Source organism: Pinus tabuliformis, chromosome 2_1, assembly GCF_031772625.1.
Source record: "Pinus tabuliformis cultivar Carrire ecotype Pingquan chromosome 2_1, CPIR1, whole genome shotgun sequence".
Lineage (NCBI taxonomy): Eukaryota > Viridiplantae > Streptophyta > Pinopsida > Pinales > Pinaceae > Pinus > Pinus tabuliformis.
The window spans coordinates 57718601-57737129 of NC_142299.1; positions in this window are offsets into that span (position 1 = coordinate 57718601).

Consider the following 18529-nt stretch of genomic DNA (forward strand, 5'->3'; position numbering starts at 1 on the left):
TATTGATACAAGTGTTGTTCCTCACTTTATTGAATTCCTAATGAAGCATGATTTTCCACAGCTTTAGGTGAAGGCCCTAATTGTTTTATACCATACATGATAGAAGGTAGGAGTGCGCTTGATTGAAAATTTCATGAAAGTGTTGAGGGATTATGTTTTCTTTCCCCTATAGGAAATAATGCTTCAGTGGTTTGAAAGTAGCTTTGTGGCTTTTTGCTTGCTTGATTACAATTGAAGCAGCATGGGTTTTGACAAACATAACTTCAGGAACATCAGAGCATATACGAGTTGTGATCATGCTTTGACAAACATAACTTTAGGAACATCAGAGCATCCACGAGTTGTCATTGACCGTGGAGTTGTGCCAATATTTGTACAACTGCTAAATTCACCTAGTGATGATGTTCATGAGCAAGTTAGAGAACTCTTTTTTAATGTTTCGTTACTTTGTTTCTGATACCAAGTTTTTGGTCCAATATTTATACTCTGGAGTAGAGTATTTTCCAATAAATTTAGTCCAAGATTTTGTTTTTGCATTTGGGCCTATAATGCCATTGTTGTTTAATATCTTGTCTTTTTACATTAATAAGTTGTTTGGGCATTGGAAAATGTGGCCGACAACTCACCCAAATGCATAGATCTAGTTCTCAGCCATGGTGCCTTGATAACACTCCTTGCTCAACTGAATGAGCATACTAAGCTTTTTATGTTGAGAAATACCACTTGGACCTTGTCTAATTTCTATCAAGGCAAGCCATAACTTGCATTCGACCAGGTAGGGAATTTATATCGTTGATTTTGTAAATAATTTTGCCTTGCTCATTCTATCAATTTGTCATCGGACTAAAATTTTCATGAACCATTTTCTTGCAAATAAAGCGATCTCTATGAGCACTTGAGTGTCTTATTCATTCAAATGATGAAGAAGTCTTAACAAATGCTTGTTGGTCTCTGTCTTAGCTTTCTAATGGAACAAATGATAAAATCCAAGCTTTGATTGAAGTTGGTGTCTGACGAAGATTGGTTGGGCTTTTGTTGTAAGCATAAACATTGAAAAATTGATGAAATTTTTTAAGCTTCTACAAATTGTTAATGTTGTAGATAGGTGTATTTCGTGTACGAATATTAATGTTATGGTTAAGAATGTGTTCTATTAGTTCCAAAATTATGTTTTTTAGATAGAGGTTAGAGGTTGATTAGTGCTATTATTTTGTTTGAAGGCATTTGAAAATTTCAAATCTACATGTTTTGTCTCTACAATCATACAATCATCCATCTCCATCTATTCTTATCCCTGCTCTCTGGACTATGAGCAAAATTGTAACTAGAGACGATGTACAGACTCATATATATATTGTCTTTATTCGCACCTAGTTTGAAACTTGAAATATTGCAAGTCAACCTATGGTGTACGCATCCAAGTGGAGATTTAATTAGTCTTCTATACCATCCCACATAAATTAAATATTCCAATGAGTTCTTTGGGATAAAATGAATACTTATGTTTTATTTGCTAGACTATGTTCTCAAGTAATTTTATGGGGATGTGCTACCTCGATACATTATCAACAATCAAGCACTTGCGTGCCTCTTGGCCCTGTTGACCCATAATCATTAGAAAAGTACTAAGAAGGAAGCATTTTGGACCATCTCAAACATAACTGCAGGAAACAATGATCAAATACAGGTTCCTTAGCTAGTGCTTTATAGATTAAGAATGATACTTCATTGAATGTCATATTACTTATAAAATGTTGTTGAAGTTCATGTATCTTGATTTTGGGTTAGTTTACATGTTGTGATCGATGCAAATATCATTCCCTCTCTTGTATAGTTGTCGCAAACTGTTGATGATCCGAATCAGATCCATGAAAGACTATCAAAGAACCATGACTGTATCAGGTCGAACAAATTTCTAAAGAAATCCAAAACAACGATAAAAAACACCTTGAACCAGTGGCAATGACAGCCAACGTGGAACGACGAGGACCTCAGTCAAAGCGCGCTGACCGAGGCCCATGGAGACTGCGCAGGAGGCCAAAGTAGCCCCTGGGAGCCCCGAAATGGGAAAAGGAAGTGATTTTTGATTTTTGCTTAGCGCTAATCGCGCATTGCTATACAAACAGGACCATGAAGGAAAATCCCGAGCACTCGGTTGTGCGGGGGAACCGGAGGACTGCGGGCGGAAAAGGGAAAAAGCGCTAAACACAAATGGAGGGACCCACGCTCTGGAAACCGACGGTTTTGATCGGGGCACCCTTGAACGGTAAGAGGTTTTGGACGAAATCAGAGTGATTCCATACACTGATTGACGCGTGGCAGGCGGAGGTGAGAGAAAACCACTGTTGATAGCGCGCTATCGATCGAGCAAGTCAACCGCGCGAAACATGCATATGGCGTTGGATCTGGAGGGCCCAGATCGGACGGCTGAGATCGCGCCCGATGGAGGAAGCGGAATCGACAGGGAATTAAGCTGAATTTTACAGGGATTTGGAATCTGTTTGACCACCACGGTGGAGGAAGAACGCATCCACGAAGTAACTGAAGAAACGAACCGACGAAGCATGCTGGTGTCGTTTAGAGGAGGACAAGTGGCCACTCCCTGAGCGTTCATGATGATGCCGAACACAGGGAACTCCAAGCGCAGCTGCAGAAGGTGAATCGACAGGCGAAAGAGGAACCGAACAGGCATAGGATTCGAATGGCTAAAGCCATGTACAAGGGAAGAGGATAGTTAGTTGGAAGTCAAGCTAGACACAGAGAGACAGAAGTCGAGAGACGAAGTGTAACAGTGAACCCTGAGAGGAGGACTGAACACAGAGAATAGTAAAGCAAAGCAGAAGGAGACAGAGGGCCGAGCTGACCAAAGGCAACATTGAGCACGAGAGAGCTTGAAGATTCAAGCCTTCCCATAGAAGAATCTGTCCGGACTGAGCATCACATTTGGGTCTTTCCACTGTAGACCAAAAGGTCATAGAGCTGGTAGGAAGAAGAAGAGTTTGTGTACTCCAGTGGCTTGGGGAATCCAAGAAACCACCCTGCCAAGCAAAACCTGCTTCAGGAGAACTCATATTGAGTCCCTGTATTGTAATTTCTCTGCTTAAAGACACAATAAAACAAGGCCACCACTGAAAGCTGGACCGGAGACATAGCCCTTGAGAATATTGTGAACTCCTTATTAAAATTGTTTGTGTCTTTGTGTTGCTTACTGTATTTCTATGTCGTCTTTCCATTTTATTGTCTATGTATTGGAAATCTGATCGATCCGTTGCTTCAATAACATAGAACACACACCAGCACATGAGTCTGTAATACCTTAGTTTAATAATTCTTTAACTGATGTCACTCATAAGGTGAATATCAAATCAGTTGAGTTTGATATCAAGAAAGAAGCAGCACGGGCTATATCTAATGCTACTTTTGGTGTTATACATGATCAAATCATGTATGTATTTAATGAATATATATTATCAACACAATAATTGCTAAAATGGGTTGTCCAGTAATAAACAAAGGGGTCAACTTAGAAAATGTAATGTAATGAGAAGTGTTTGTTGATAATAGTCAATGTGATGTAGATGTTCAAGAACTTAGTCGGTTGATACAATGAGACAATCTGATTCCTACTTTTGTTTGCAGATATATTGTGAATCAAGGATGCATTAAGCCTTTATGTGATCTTCTAGTCTATCCAAACCTTTACTAGCTTTTGGATTTATTGGATCGATGGCATCTAATTCCACTGTGAGAATGGACTTGTTAATGAAATAGGCTCCAATGACATAACTCTTATCTTCATCTTTCCAGAGAATTTCTAGTAAGTAACACTTTTTCTGATCATGACATAAGCAAGTTTAAATAATGCCAGCCAATAATAACCAACTTTGATAATCTTATGAGTATTTACCAAAGGAGCAAAGTCTCTTCCAACAAACTCCCCCATGTAATTTGTGAAGAATTTGGTGATAAATTGGAGTATTCAAGTATCTTAACAACATACCATCAAAATTTATTTTAAATAAAACTCCAAAGACTAAAACATAATTATTGGTTTTCATTTTGAGTGCCCTTCTTTCTTTGAAGTAATTTTGACTCGAAATTTCCCAAATTTTAAATAAAAGACAATATCCTTGTATTAGTCACACTTGCAATAATATGATCTTCTTCAAAATTTGTAGGAACAATATTCACAACTTCAATACTTGTAATTAACTTACATAATCCTTGTCCTTTTACTACTTTTAGGGGTTTTATTTCAATATCATACTTTTGCAACTTTGACAACCAAATTGCCAATATTCCTTCTCTAAATTATAGATTAAGAATGGCCTTGACAGGAGGATGTGGTACATAAGCAATAACATGTGTTGAGATAATATATTTTATGAAATGAGAAACCACTTTTACTAAGGCAGAAGATTGCTTCTCTATATCTGAATATTTCAACTTATAGTCATGCAAAGTTTTCCTTGTGAATGAAATGGTGAGCTCGTAGTGAGCTCGTATCCTTTCTTTATTCCCTTGAGTAAGTATATAGGTGATAGTTTCTTCTGAAGCAAAGGAGTAGAGTATGAAATCTCATTCAAGATTTGGACTTGCTAGTACTGTGGTTGTCATAATTGATTATTTGATATTCGTAAAATCCATTTGTGTTTTTTAGTGTCCATTCAAATATTTAATCTTTCTTTAGCAATTTATTTATGGGATTTACTATTAAGGCATATTCTAGCTTAAATCTTTGAAAAAAAAATCCTAAAAAATTATAGTGCCCCTTTTTGGGAAGTTGGGGGTTGTAAATCATTTATGGTTTTAATTATATTTGGATCAATATAAATCCCTTCTTTATTTACAATGACACAAATTTTTTACTTTTGTTACCATGAAAACATATTTCCATGGATTAAGAAATATACCATACAATCTATAATGCTAAAATACTTGTCTTAGATGCTTGATAGTGTAGTTCCCTTAATTTTGAATGGATAGTAAAATCATCTAGGTAAGATACCATTAAACTTACCAATCATGTCCTTATTATATATATATATATATATGATCCTTTGTTCTTTGAAGTGTAGCTCTAACATTCTTCAACCCTAAGGACATCCTTTCATGCGTGGATGCTCCCCATAGCATTACAAAATCAATCTCATGTCTATCATTTTTGGTAATTAACACTTGATTATATCCCAAGAGCCCATCAAGCATGGACATTAATGCAAAATATATAACCTGTTAGAAGAAAAAATCCATATTTGGGAGTGGATAATTGACTTTTACATATGCTTTATTTATAGTTGAAAAAATGAAGCAGAGACAATTTTCACCATTCTTCTTTCTTAGTGCCACTAAATTAGAATTTTGTTTCAAATACTCCACTAGGAAAATAATACCAGCCTTTTTCCTCTTCTCAACTTCCATTTTGACACGTGGTTTCAAATTTGGATTTATGATTGTTCCCTTCTGCCTAAAAGGTTTTGTACCTTCCTTGAATGATATTGTATGTTAAATAATGGACTTATTGTTCTCTTTCATATCATAGTAAGTCCACACAAAAATCATCTTGAAATTATTTGAATAAATTAAGATATTGTTTAATTTCTTCTTGAGTACAATTGGTTCCTAGATTTAGATACTTCGGGGCTTTTGATATGCCGAGATTATTTTTTTGAGTTTCTTGAACACTCCTCAAAGAAAATTCCTTTTGGATTTTTCTTTTGTGCTAATCATTTCTCGTAAATAAAGATTCTAAAATTGCACATTTTTTTGAAAGAGATGACTTTTTTGCATCTTAGTCAAGCATGAATCCTTATTATTCATATCCCTTTGAGAATCTTTAGAATCGAGTGCGAATGATAACATCTATTCTGCATCAAAGATGAATTATGTGATATATTCATTGTTTTCGAATACTTTCCAATAATATTTATTATCAAGTATTGATGGGTAATGGACTCTCTCAACATGAAATGAATTCTATGCTATGTGATTCTCTAGATTGGAAAGAGATGTTGCTATTGCTAAGGAGTTATCCATTTGATTTTGTTCTCATGGAATGAAGATTATATTGAAAGAATTGGAATTTTGAAAATATCTCAAACTCTTATAACATAACACTTCAATTGTTCTTTCTTAATCTCGCACTTCTCCTTGTTTTTTTTATGATTAATCAAAATATTTTTTTATAACTAAATCTTGTATATGCATTTGAATGGCAAGGATTAACCTTGAGTCAATGCCTCATATTCTGCCTCATTATTTGAATAACAAAACATTAGTATGAGAGCACAAGGATGGAGCTATTGGGACTCTCAAATACAATCCCAGCTATAGTTCCAAAACACGAATAGGAAACATCAAATGGCATTCCCCAAAATCCTTGGAAAAAAATTGGTTCACAATCTTTAGTCTACTCCATAGTGAGAACAACATAATTTCTTATTCATGAATCTATGCAATTTTGAATATTTTCCGATCATTTTTCCTTTGTTCCCCTGGAATTCTAGCCATGGTTCCAGCTTGGTTTGGCAACATTATATAGCTTCCACTATTCATGATATAACATCCAATCATAGAACACCAATCATGACCAAGAACAACTCCATGGGTGGCTATAAAATCTACAACTATTATGGTGAACATTGTAGCAATTTGTGTTGTTGAATTTATCCATGCATAAAAGTACTTAATTTCACTGCAAATGGGAACTTTTCTTAAATTAGTAGCATAAACACTTTTTCCAACTTCGTATTATCTAATGCATTCTAAGCCCAAAGATTCCATTATTGAAAGTGGCATGATGTTATTTGTAGCTTCACTATCAACCATGCAATTATGAAGAATAAAATCATGATTTTCAAGAGAAATATAGAAATGAGGTGGTTTTCCTTGTACTCTTGGTGGAGAGATATTTTCTCTTTGTTGAATGCAACTAAGGTTGCTTCTATTCTTGAACATGATGGACTCGTATTCCCCAAAAAATTTAGGAGATTCTCCCTTAATTGAGGTAATTTGATTATCTTGAGAAAAGAAAGGCTGACGTGGAACTTCATAATCTCATCTACTATGTTATAAGACATATGTGTTGCTATATTTGCTTGATCCTTTGTGAGAAGTGGAGTGACTTGTTGAGATGTTGATTAAAAAAAATATTAATAATTTCCCCTTTATCAACTTGATTCCTTGGTTTGTTCTTCTTAGTTTGCTCTTGTATGAATTAGGTTCTCTTAATTTTCTTCGCAATTTTCTTGTGCAATAGAATCTCCTTATGTGGAGGCCAACATATTTTCTTCCCATTGCATAGATTCTAAGATATGATATTCTTGAATATTTTCATCTATTGGGGCTTTCAAATATTCTTGAATTTCTTCAAATACATCATCTTTTCCTAATAAAGTTGTATTTGGATTTGGCACGTGAGGTGCTCTTGTTATATGCTTTTTCATTTCTTTGATTTCTATCACCCCATTATCTTGGGTTTGGATCATTAATGTTTCGATTAGGGCAACTGTCATTAGACAAAATTGTCATTTCTTTTGAAATGAGTGATTTCATTTTGCATTTGTTGTGGAGTTTGATTGAGTTGTGCAATTTCTTCCTCTTGTTGTGTTCTCAAAACTTCCTCTACAATATTTCTTACATTTTGAGTCCATCCTTAAAAAATGCCTCTTTCAACTCCTTTATCATGAAAAACACATCTTCCAATCCCTTGTTCTCATGTTAATTTTGATGAAAAGAGGAGTCAAGATGACCCTACTAGCCAAGATACTTGTCTTTAAACACATATTGTTGGAATTCACAATTATATTGAGAGGCGGAGAGAATCAATATAATAACAATTTTTACTTGTTAAATCCAACCAAACATCATAAAACATCAAACTCATAAATTGAATAAGTACACAAGATATATGTGGAAACCCTTACAAGAGAAAACCACAAAACTTATTTATATGAGAGAACTTGTAGGCACCAAGCTACTATTACATCAATTTGTAAGCACCAACCTATAGGAAACACCAATCCCCTCTGCAACTTTGTAGGCACCAACCTACTGGAGACACCAACCGCCTCTGCTACTTTGTAAGTACCAACCTATGGAAGACACAAATCCCCTCTGCTACTTTATAGGCACCAGCTTATAGGAGATACCAATCCCCAATTTTGCAAATATTCATAGGCACCAACCTATATGAGATACCAATCCCCAATTTTGCAAATATTCATAGGCACCAACCTACTTCACTTAGTTTGATTTCTTCTTCACAATGTCTATTAGTTGGTTCTTCTTTCACCAAGTCTACTTGTTTCTTCTTCCTTCACCAAGTCTACTTGTTGCTTATATCTTCACCAAGTTTACTTGTTGCTTCTTCCTTCATTAGGCCTACTTTTCCCAAAACTTGTTGATTTCGAGAATGAATTTGAACAAAATGCCACATATCCAATTTTGCAAATATGGTTTTGAAATTTATTCCACATGTACCTAGAGGTATATTCTCTATCTCAGCCAAATTTCATAGCCTGAAACATCTCATAAAGAAATTTATAGAAAAAATGCCAAGCTTGTCTGTTTGAAGCATGCTTTAGGAGAATTTAGGAACACTAACTTCCTTAGATTATATCTCTGAAAATATAGCAAAACAAGGTATGATATTTATACCATAGATACCTTGAAATATCTTCTTTATATTTTCTAGATTTCATAGTTTGAAACATTTCAGAAAGAAAGTTACAACAAAAATACCAAGCTAGCCTATTTGAAGCATGTTTCAGGAGTATTCAAGAACACTAACTTCCATAGACCATATCTCTAAAATCATAGCGAAACAATATATGAAATTTCTACAACAATTACCTTGATATAACTTCTATATCTCCTCTAGATTTCAATATAAAACATCTCAGAAAGAAAGTTATAACAAAACTACCAAGCTGACTTGTTTGAAGCGAGTTTCAAGAGCATTCACACACACTAACTTCCTTAGATCGTATCTGCAAAATTATAGCAAAACAAGGTCTGAAATTTATACCACTAGCAGCTTGAGATCTCTTCTTTACTTAAACTATATTTCACAGTATAAAACATCTCAAAAAGAAAGTTATAGCAAAAATTCCAACCTTAATTGTTTGAAGCATGTATTGGGAGCATTCAAGATCACTAACTTTTCTAGATCATATATCCAAAATAAACAAGGTCTGAAATTTCTAATGAGGTACCTTGAGATTTCTTCTCTATCTCCTCCAATTTTTACAATCTAAAAAATCGTAGAAATAAAGTGTAGTGAAAATACGGAGTTGAATGATTTGAAGGATGTTTCAAGAGCATTAAGAAAGTCTAACTTTCTTAAAGCATATGTTCTAAATTTTAGCAAACCAAGGCCATAAATTTTAACCATAGCTACATGAATATCTTCTATCTATATCCACCAATTTCCATGAACTAAAATATCCTAGAAGAAAATCTATAGCGAAAATGCAACGCCGACATATTTGAACCAGAGCATTCAAGAATCCCAACTTCCTTAGAGCATATTTTTGAAATTAGAGTGAAACAAGGTATGACATTTTAACCATCTGTATACGAAGATATTATACCTATATCCATAAAGTTTCAAAGACTAAAACATCCAAGAATAAAATCTATAGTGAAAATGGCAAGTTGACATATTTGAAGCAAATTTCAGGAGCATTTAGGAAGCCCAACATCCTAAGAGCATATCCCTGAAATTGTAACAAACTAAGGTCTGAAATTTTTACCACGAGTACATGAAAATCATCTCTCTTTCTCCTATAGTTTTCATGGTCTAAAACAACCCAAAAGAAAAGTTATAGCAAAAAAGCATAGATGACTCGTTCACCCCATAAATCACATTTTTGCTTCAACATTTAAACTCCAAAACTCACCCCAAAAATTAATCTTCGGCTCCTCTTGCAACCTCATATTTCTTTTTGCTTGGTTACTCTTCAAATGAACTCATATGTCCTTTATTTATGGTGTTTCTATGTTCACATATGGGGCCAACTTGTAAAATTGGTTGGATCGACCTCCATATACTTTGGTTGGGTCATCTTGATGAAATCTTTCATATTTCCCCATTCCTATGGATTTAGAGGGAGCGCCATATACCACTGGAAAGGTCTTAGAATAAGCTTTTTAACATAGAGTAAAAATGCCTTCAATAATAGGGTATCTAGATTAGGCATCACAACTCTGGAAAATATATATATATATATACATATATATATATATATATATATATATATATAATAAAAAAATTACAACAACCTTTATTTTCTAATCTTTATCTTGGACATTGTAGTCTCCCCTATATTTGACATCAACGACGAAAATATTTCCAACATGTCCAATGATAATTTATGGGTCAACATTACTTTCAATCATATCTTCCTCCATGTCAATCACTTTTCTTATTACTTCTTGTAAAGTAACAATTTGAGAAGATTTCATAACATATTGCATATTTGAGGGCGTGGAATCAAGATAACATCCAAATACCACTAGGTCATTGAACATTGTTGTAAAATTAGAAATACAAAAATAAATAATAATAATAATAATCCCTAATATCAAAGAGATACAAAACAGTCGGTGAAGGAGCACGTTGTTAAGGCACTCCGTAAGCAAAAGGTCACCAGTTCTAGTCTCGCCGATACCAAAAATCCAGCATGGTTTTTGCTGGTGCGGCTCAGGCCGGGTGCGATCCCTGGGTGACTTTGATGGCTTAGATGCCCCTAAGTCGTGGCCTCTCAGCCACATGGTAAGCGTGATTTTCAGGGTTCACCCACTTATCAACCAAAAATAATAATAATAATAATAATAATAATCCCTAATTCTCTTGTTTTTATCAAGGTGGATTTTAATAAACTTAGTAGGCAATGTATAATATACAACTAGCTAAGCATATCTTAACATATATACTTGTTCCATATCATAGAAAAAATAATTTATTCTAGGAGGTAGTGAAAGATGCCAATCATATGTTGGTCCAATCAAAATATGCAAAAAGGTTCTGACCATAACATCATTGTGTTGAATCAAAAGGATGTTAAATATAGTCAGAAACTGATTGGGAAGTTTCCTTGGATCCATAACACCATCACCACTAAACACAGGAATAATTACAAGAGGAATAATAGGAAATTGATGTTGTTCTCCTCTAATATTGACATGGTTATATCTTTGTCTTCTTTGATGGTTCCTTCTATTATTTCCTCTACTCACTCCCCCTTCATTTCTTTGTTCTTCATTTTCTCGTTCTTGATATCCTATCGTATCTTCTTTCTTTATGAAATAATTGACTTTTATGATTGATATCTTCAATTGTCTAAATGAGTCTTCATCTAGTTCTTGTAGTTGGCCCTTCAAAAGTTTTGATACGCTCTAGTGCTCAACACACGTTCCTTTGTTTTTGTATTTTTGCAAGTCTTTCTCTTTGTAAATCTGCACGCCTTTCTTGTTAGACAAGAACTTGCCAAGATTGATCGAGTTCCTGTCGAGCCCATGTAGTTTGTAAGAACAAGCCATACAACTAATAGAGCACACTCCCTTGATATTTGAGTCCATTTGGTGGTTAGGGAAGAACTAGATTTCAACAAGTCATAATTTTTTTACAGATATATGAAACTACCTTTTTATTTGTGCCCAGTATGATCACTAATAAATGTTGATCACTGGGATTGGAAAAAATATCAAAAATAACATTTGAGGGAACAATTTCCCCTGCTTGTTTTTATAGATGTGGCAGTCCTCTTTCACAAATAATACCAAAATTTAAAAGAAAATATAGAAAAGAAAGGGCATGGGGTATGACCAAGCCTTAAATATTCAAAATAATACAATACAATGTTCAGAAAGACATGAATAAAGTTGAATATCATCAATTCTAGTACAACTATAAGTTAAGAATCACATAACTAGATATGTGGAAACAATCATGGAACACATTGGCAATGATTTTTAAAAGATAATTTCCGTTCAAACTTGCAGGGATGAAAAGAGTTTCACACTTGCAATCTTAGTATTAAAACTCAAATTTAAAGGATCACACTACACATGAACTCTTGGTAGTCCTCCTAGGAACCATTTTAAAAATATATATACAAATGTTCAAATAAAGGTTTATAATATCTGAGAAATTAAAATATATTCATCCATTTAAGGATAGTGATGGGGCTCCCGTGAAACATATAAATAAGACAAATTCTTATAAGTGAAAAGAAATTACAATTAAGAATTGACCTTGATACTTTGAAAGCTCCAAAGATAAGAAGGTTGAATGGTTACTAAGCGAGAAGAAGAGAGATAGGGGACCAAACTAGACAATTTTAATTGAAATAATGGACAAAGAAGTCTTTCTTTGTATTGAAGATTTCCTTAATTTAAATATTGGATGTGTGTTGAAGACCTAATTGTTAGTATTTTTTATGAGTCATCTTGAAGTCGTTATGTTTTATAGAACATCTTTGAGCCATTTTTTAGTGTAATCTCATAAAGGTGCAAAGGGAACTTCTTGATTTACTTGGGCTATGAATGATTCATATCCAATCCCCTTTAAATCATAACCAATTTGATGTACTATATTTGGTTAATCATCATTCTTGTTCACAAAATGAATAAACCATTTCTCAATTTCTTCTTTGGGAAAATCAACAAGTTTGTTGAAGCCATTTCCCCATTTGATTTTTAGTACATCAACATGTTCTTGCATTTGCTCTTAGTTTAATAACATCACATCCATAATTAAATTGGGACCCTCTAGCTCCTTAGCCACCTCAATTAACTTGAAGAATAAATAGCTATATTTTTTCTTAATGTTGTCACATTTGGAATTAATTTTTTTAATTCTCTCCTTCCAACAAGACTCTAATTTCTTAATTCTTCCCTGGGATGACAATTTTTGTTCTTTTCTTTGAGCTTTATTCATATTTGATACTTTGATGATAAATCTAGTTAAATCCTCTTTATAGAGCATCTCCTCCTTTTGTAATTCCTCTAGTGCATATTCAATTAGAAAATTAATTCTAATGAACAAGTTGGCCAAAGTTGTGACTACTTCCCACACATCCAATATTATGTCAATCCTTTTATTTCTATTATTGATCATGTATTATCGGATTTTGATTAAGAAACTTGACGTTTCTCTAATGATTGAACTAATTTTCGACGTACCTTTTAAAGCTTTACTTGGCTTGATGGTGGATATAGGTTCAACAAACAATGGCTTAGATAACAATGTCATTTCCAATTATTTTCTTATCCTCCTCAACATTACCTTTTCCATTTTCTTCTCACCAATCTAGTAAGCTAGTGCATCTCGGTTACTTGATGAAATTTGAACAACTTGGAGATTTTATTCCTTTGACATATTTTTCTAAGTTTACCTTATCAACAACCTACGTATTTTTTAAATTCACTTGTTCAAATTGCTTCTTCATAGAACTTTGTTATACACTACATGATGCAATGTAACCAATTCAAGTTTAAAATCAAGAGGCTCTTCTCGAGTCAATTCTTCAACAATTGAATAACTCTCTAGCACTTCTTTTTCAGCCCAATCTCATACCAATTTCCATTTCTTGAATATTCACATTCTTAGGCGTATCCTAGGTATTTCCTTGTGTATTATTTCTCTTCCTTTTTCAACTAACTCTGACAACATGATTCTTCTCCATATTATACTTGGGGTGATTTCCATTACCACCTTCTCCAACACCATCACTAGTGTTTCCCCTTGGTTCTTTTCTTCGAGATTAACTTCTAAATGTAGAACTACTCTTATGGAATTGTTGTGGGGTAAAACCAACACTTGCAACATAATATTCATGTTGTCATGGTATCGTGTAGGGCATTGATAACTCCATGGAAAACTTGAGGTGTCTAGTTAAGACCTCATTATCTCCTCCACCTTCAACTTGCCTTGCTCAATTTGAGAAGATTTCATAACATATTGCATATTTGAGGGCATGGAATCAAGATAACATCCAAATACCACTAGGTCAATAAACATTGATGTACATGAATTTGTGGTAAAATCAGAAATAAAAATAAATAAATTAATAATAATAATAATAATCCCTAATTCTCTTGTTTTTATCAAGGTGGATTTTAATAAACTTAGTAGGCAATGTATGATATACAACTAGCTAAGCATATCTTAACATATATACTTGTTCATCATAGAAAAAATAATTTATTCTAGGAGGTAGTGAAAGATGCCAATCATACGTTGGTCCAATCAAAATGTGCAAAAAGGTTCTCACCATAACATCATTGTGTTGAATCAAAAGAATGTTAAATATAGTCAAAAATTGATTGGGAAGTTTCTTTGGATCCATAACACCATCACCACTAAACACAAGAATAATTCCAGGAGGAATAATAGGAAATTGATATGTTCTCCTCTAAGATCGAGAGGGCTATATCTTTGTCTTCTTTGATGGTTCCTTCTGCTATTTCCTCTACTCACTCCCCCTTCATTTCTTTGTTCTTCATTTTCTCATTCGTGATGTCCTATCGTATCTTCTTTCTTTATGAAATCTCCATATGAAATAATTGACTTTTATGATTGATCTCTTTAATTGTCTAAATAAGTCTTCATCTACTTCTTGTAATTGGCCCTTCAAAAGTTTTGAGACACTCTAGTGCTCAACACAGGTTCCTTTGTCTTTGTATTTTTGCAAGTCTTTCTCTTTGTAAATCTGCAAGTCTTTCTTGTTAGCCAAGAACTTGCCAAGATTGTTCGAGTTCCTGTCAAGTCCATGTAATTTGTAAGAACAATCCATACAACTAATAGAGCACACTCCTTTGATATTTGAGTCCATTTGGTGGTTGGGGAAGAACTCGATTTCAACAAGTCACAAAAATTTTACAGATACGTGAAACTACCTTTTTATTTGTGCCCATTATGATCGCTAATAAATGTTGATCACTGGGATTGGACAAAATATCAAAAATAACTTTTGAGGGAACAATTTCCCCTGCTCGTTTTTATAGATGTGGCAGTCCTCTTTCACAAATAATACCAAAATTTAAAAAAAATATATAGAAAAGAAAGGGCAGGAGGTAGGACCAAGCCTTAAATATTCAAAAATTATAATACAACGTTAAGAAAGACATGAATAAAGTTGAATATCACCAATTCCACTACAACTATAAGTAAAGAATCACATAACTAGATAGATGGAAATAATCATGGAACACATTGGCAATGATTTTTAAAAGATAATTTCCATTCAAACTTGTAGGGATGAAAAGAGTTACACACTTGCAATCTTAGTATTAAAACTCAAAGTTAAAGGATCACACTACACATGAACTCTTGGTAGTCCTCCTAGGAACCATTTTAAAAATATATGTACAAATGTTTAAATAAAAGTTTATAATATCTGAGAAATTAAAATATATTCATCAATTTAAGTATAGTGATGGGGCTCCCATGAATAATATAAATAAGACAAATTCTTATAAGTGAAAAGAAATTACAATTAAGAATTGACCTTGATACTTTGAAAGCTCCAAAGATAAGAAGGTTGAATGGTTACTAAGCGAGAAGAAGAGAGACATGGGCCCAAACTAGACAATTTTAATTGAAATATTGGATAAAGAAGTTTCTCTTTGTGTTGAAGATTTCCTTAATTTAAATATTGGATGTGTGTTGAAGACCTAATCGTTAGTATTTTTGATGAGTCATCTTGAAGTCGTTATGTTTTGTAGAACATCTTTGAGCAATTGTTCAGTGTAATCTCGTAAAGGTGCAAGGGGCACTTCTTGATTTACTCGGGCTTTGAATGATTCATATCTAATCCCCTTTAAATCATAACCAGTTTGATGTACTATCTTTGATTAATCATCATTCTTGTTCACAAAATGAATAAACCATTTCTCAATTTCTTCTTTGGGAAAATCAACAAGTTTTTTGAAGCCATTTCCCTATTTGATTTTTAGTACATCAACATGTTCTTGCATTTACTCTTAGTTTAGTAACATCACATCCATAATTAAATTGGGACCCTCTAGCTCCTTAGCCACCTCAATTAACTTGAAGAATAAATAGCTACATTTTTTCTTAATGTTGTCACATTTGGAATTAATTCGTGTTAATTCTCTCCTTCCAACAAGCCTTTAATTTCTTAATTCTTCCTTGGGATGACAATTTTTGTTCTTTTCTTTGAGCTTTATTCATATTTGATACTTTGATGATAAATCTAGTTAAATCCTCTTTATAGAGCATCTCATCCTTTTGTAAGTCCTCTAGTGCATATTCAATTAGAAAATTACTTCTAATGAACAAGTTGGCCGAAGTCGTGACTACTTCCCACACATCCAATATTATGTCAATCCTTTTATTTCTATTATTGACCATGTATTATCGGATTTTGATTAAGAAACTTGACATTGCTCTAAACATTGAACTAATTTTCGACGTATCTTCTAAAGCTTTACTTGGCTCGATGGTGGATATATGTTTAACAAACAATGGCTTAGATAACAATGTCATTTCCAATTCTTTTCTTATCCTCCTCAACATTACCTTTTTCCATTTTCTTCTCAGTAATCTGGTAAGCTAGTGCATCTCAGTTGCTTGATGAAATTTGAACAACTTGGAGATTTTATTCCTTTGACATATTTTTTTAAGTTTACCTTATCAACCACCTACGAATTTTTTAAATTCACTTGTTCAAATTGCTTCTTCATAGAACTTTGTTATACACTACATGATGCAATGTAACCAATTCAAGTTTAAAATCAAGAGACTCTTCTCGAGTCAATTTTTCAACAATTGAATAACTCTCTAGCACTTCTTTTTCAGCCCAATCTCATACCAATTTCCATTACTTGAATATTCACATTCTTAGGTGTATCCTAAGTATTTCCTTGTGTATTATTTCTCTTCCTTTTTCAACTAACTCCAACAACATGATTCTTCTCCATATTATACTTGGGTGATTTCCATTACCACCTTCTCCAACACCATCACTAGTGTTTCCCCTTGGTTCTTTTCTTCGATATTGACTTCTAGATGTAGAACTACTCTTATGGGATTGTTGTGGGGTAAAACCAACACTTGCAACATAATATCCATGTCGTCGTGGTATCATGTAGGGAATTGACATCTCCATGGAAAACTTGAGGTGTCTGAGGTAAGACCTCATTATCTCCTCCACCTTCAACTTGCCTTGCTCAAAATAGAGTGTCACATCCAATAAAATTAAGATGAGCATAAAAAAATAGTTTTAGTGTCAAAACCTTTGATTTCTCCTAATTCATTTAATTTAAAACTCTCAAAGTAAGTAGCATATTCATTTATATTGGAAATATTCTTGACGCTAAAACTGCCAAATTTGATATGCAAAGTTATAAATTGTTCCTTTCTTTTTTCATTAAAGAAATGTGCCCAACGCTTTTATTGTTGACACACTTCTACTTGGAAAAAATTGTCGCAAACATAAATTGAAAGCATTAGGCCTCCCCTTCAAGCGAATAAATAAAAATTCTTCTTGTACTCGAAAAATTCCCTTCATTTGTAAAGGAATCAAGGCTTTAGAGGAGCATTTGTTGGCTAAAGGACAAACTAAAGTTTTCTTACATCATGCGATAAAGAAATTATGTATTGGATGAAAATGGAACTGAGCTTTGTGCTTCCAGAGTGAAGGGTACTAGAACTGCGCTGGGTCAAGGTCAAATTTTCAACGTTTTAAACTTAAATGGCCTTTGAAGACATTGGATTAGATGTTAGCATAAACCAGGCAGGAAGACATATAAAACTTCTTTCTTTAAGTAAAATTTCCACGTTAGAATAAAATTTCAATAGAAATTGTATGAGCCTAGTAAAATATGACCCCCTCATGGATAGAATAATGTAAAACATAAAGAGAATATCTAGGAACAAACTTAGTGGATTCTTGACCAAGAATCCTTGCAAATAACGAGGAAAATTCCCTATAGGGATTGTCTAACATGAATACCTCAACTTTCTGTTATTAACCAATTCTTTGGTAGGCCATATTGGTTAAATTTTTTTCTCCATTGTTATTATTGAAGAAGGAGTCAACCTCTGTTATCTTAAAAACTCAGTTGGCTTTGGGAAGTTAAAACATCTTCTTGGATAATTTTGGAGTTAAAGGTATAAGTGTCTTGTTAGCATATTCAAGTTGTATGTGTATGTATGTGTCTCTTTCTACTATCAAATTTATTAACACATCAAGAAACTAACTTTGAAAAATCAAAGAGTATAGGCATGGACTCAACGTGTATAATACCTGAAGTCGAGGCCTTGTTGTTGCTCTTTTATTCCAGGTTAAGCCTTGAATACCACCGGTAAGGAATGCACCACTAGAAACATGATCTTGTCCCCTAAGTGTATTAACAATTTCTTCACAAAAACCCTTTCTTGTTCTCTTTCACATCTTCCTTGGTACTTATTGCAATGTTCAATGGGCGAATGAACTAAAATCAAGTTAATCAAAAACTTCAATAGTGTTTGGTGTCTTATTAACCTCTTTTATATGAA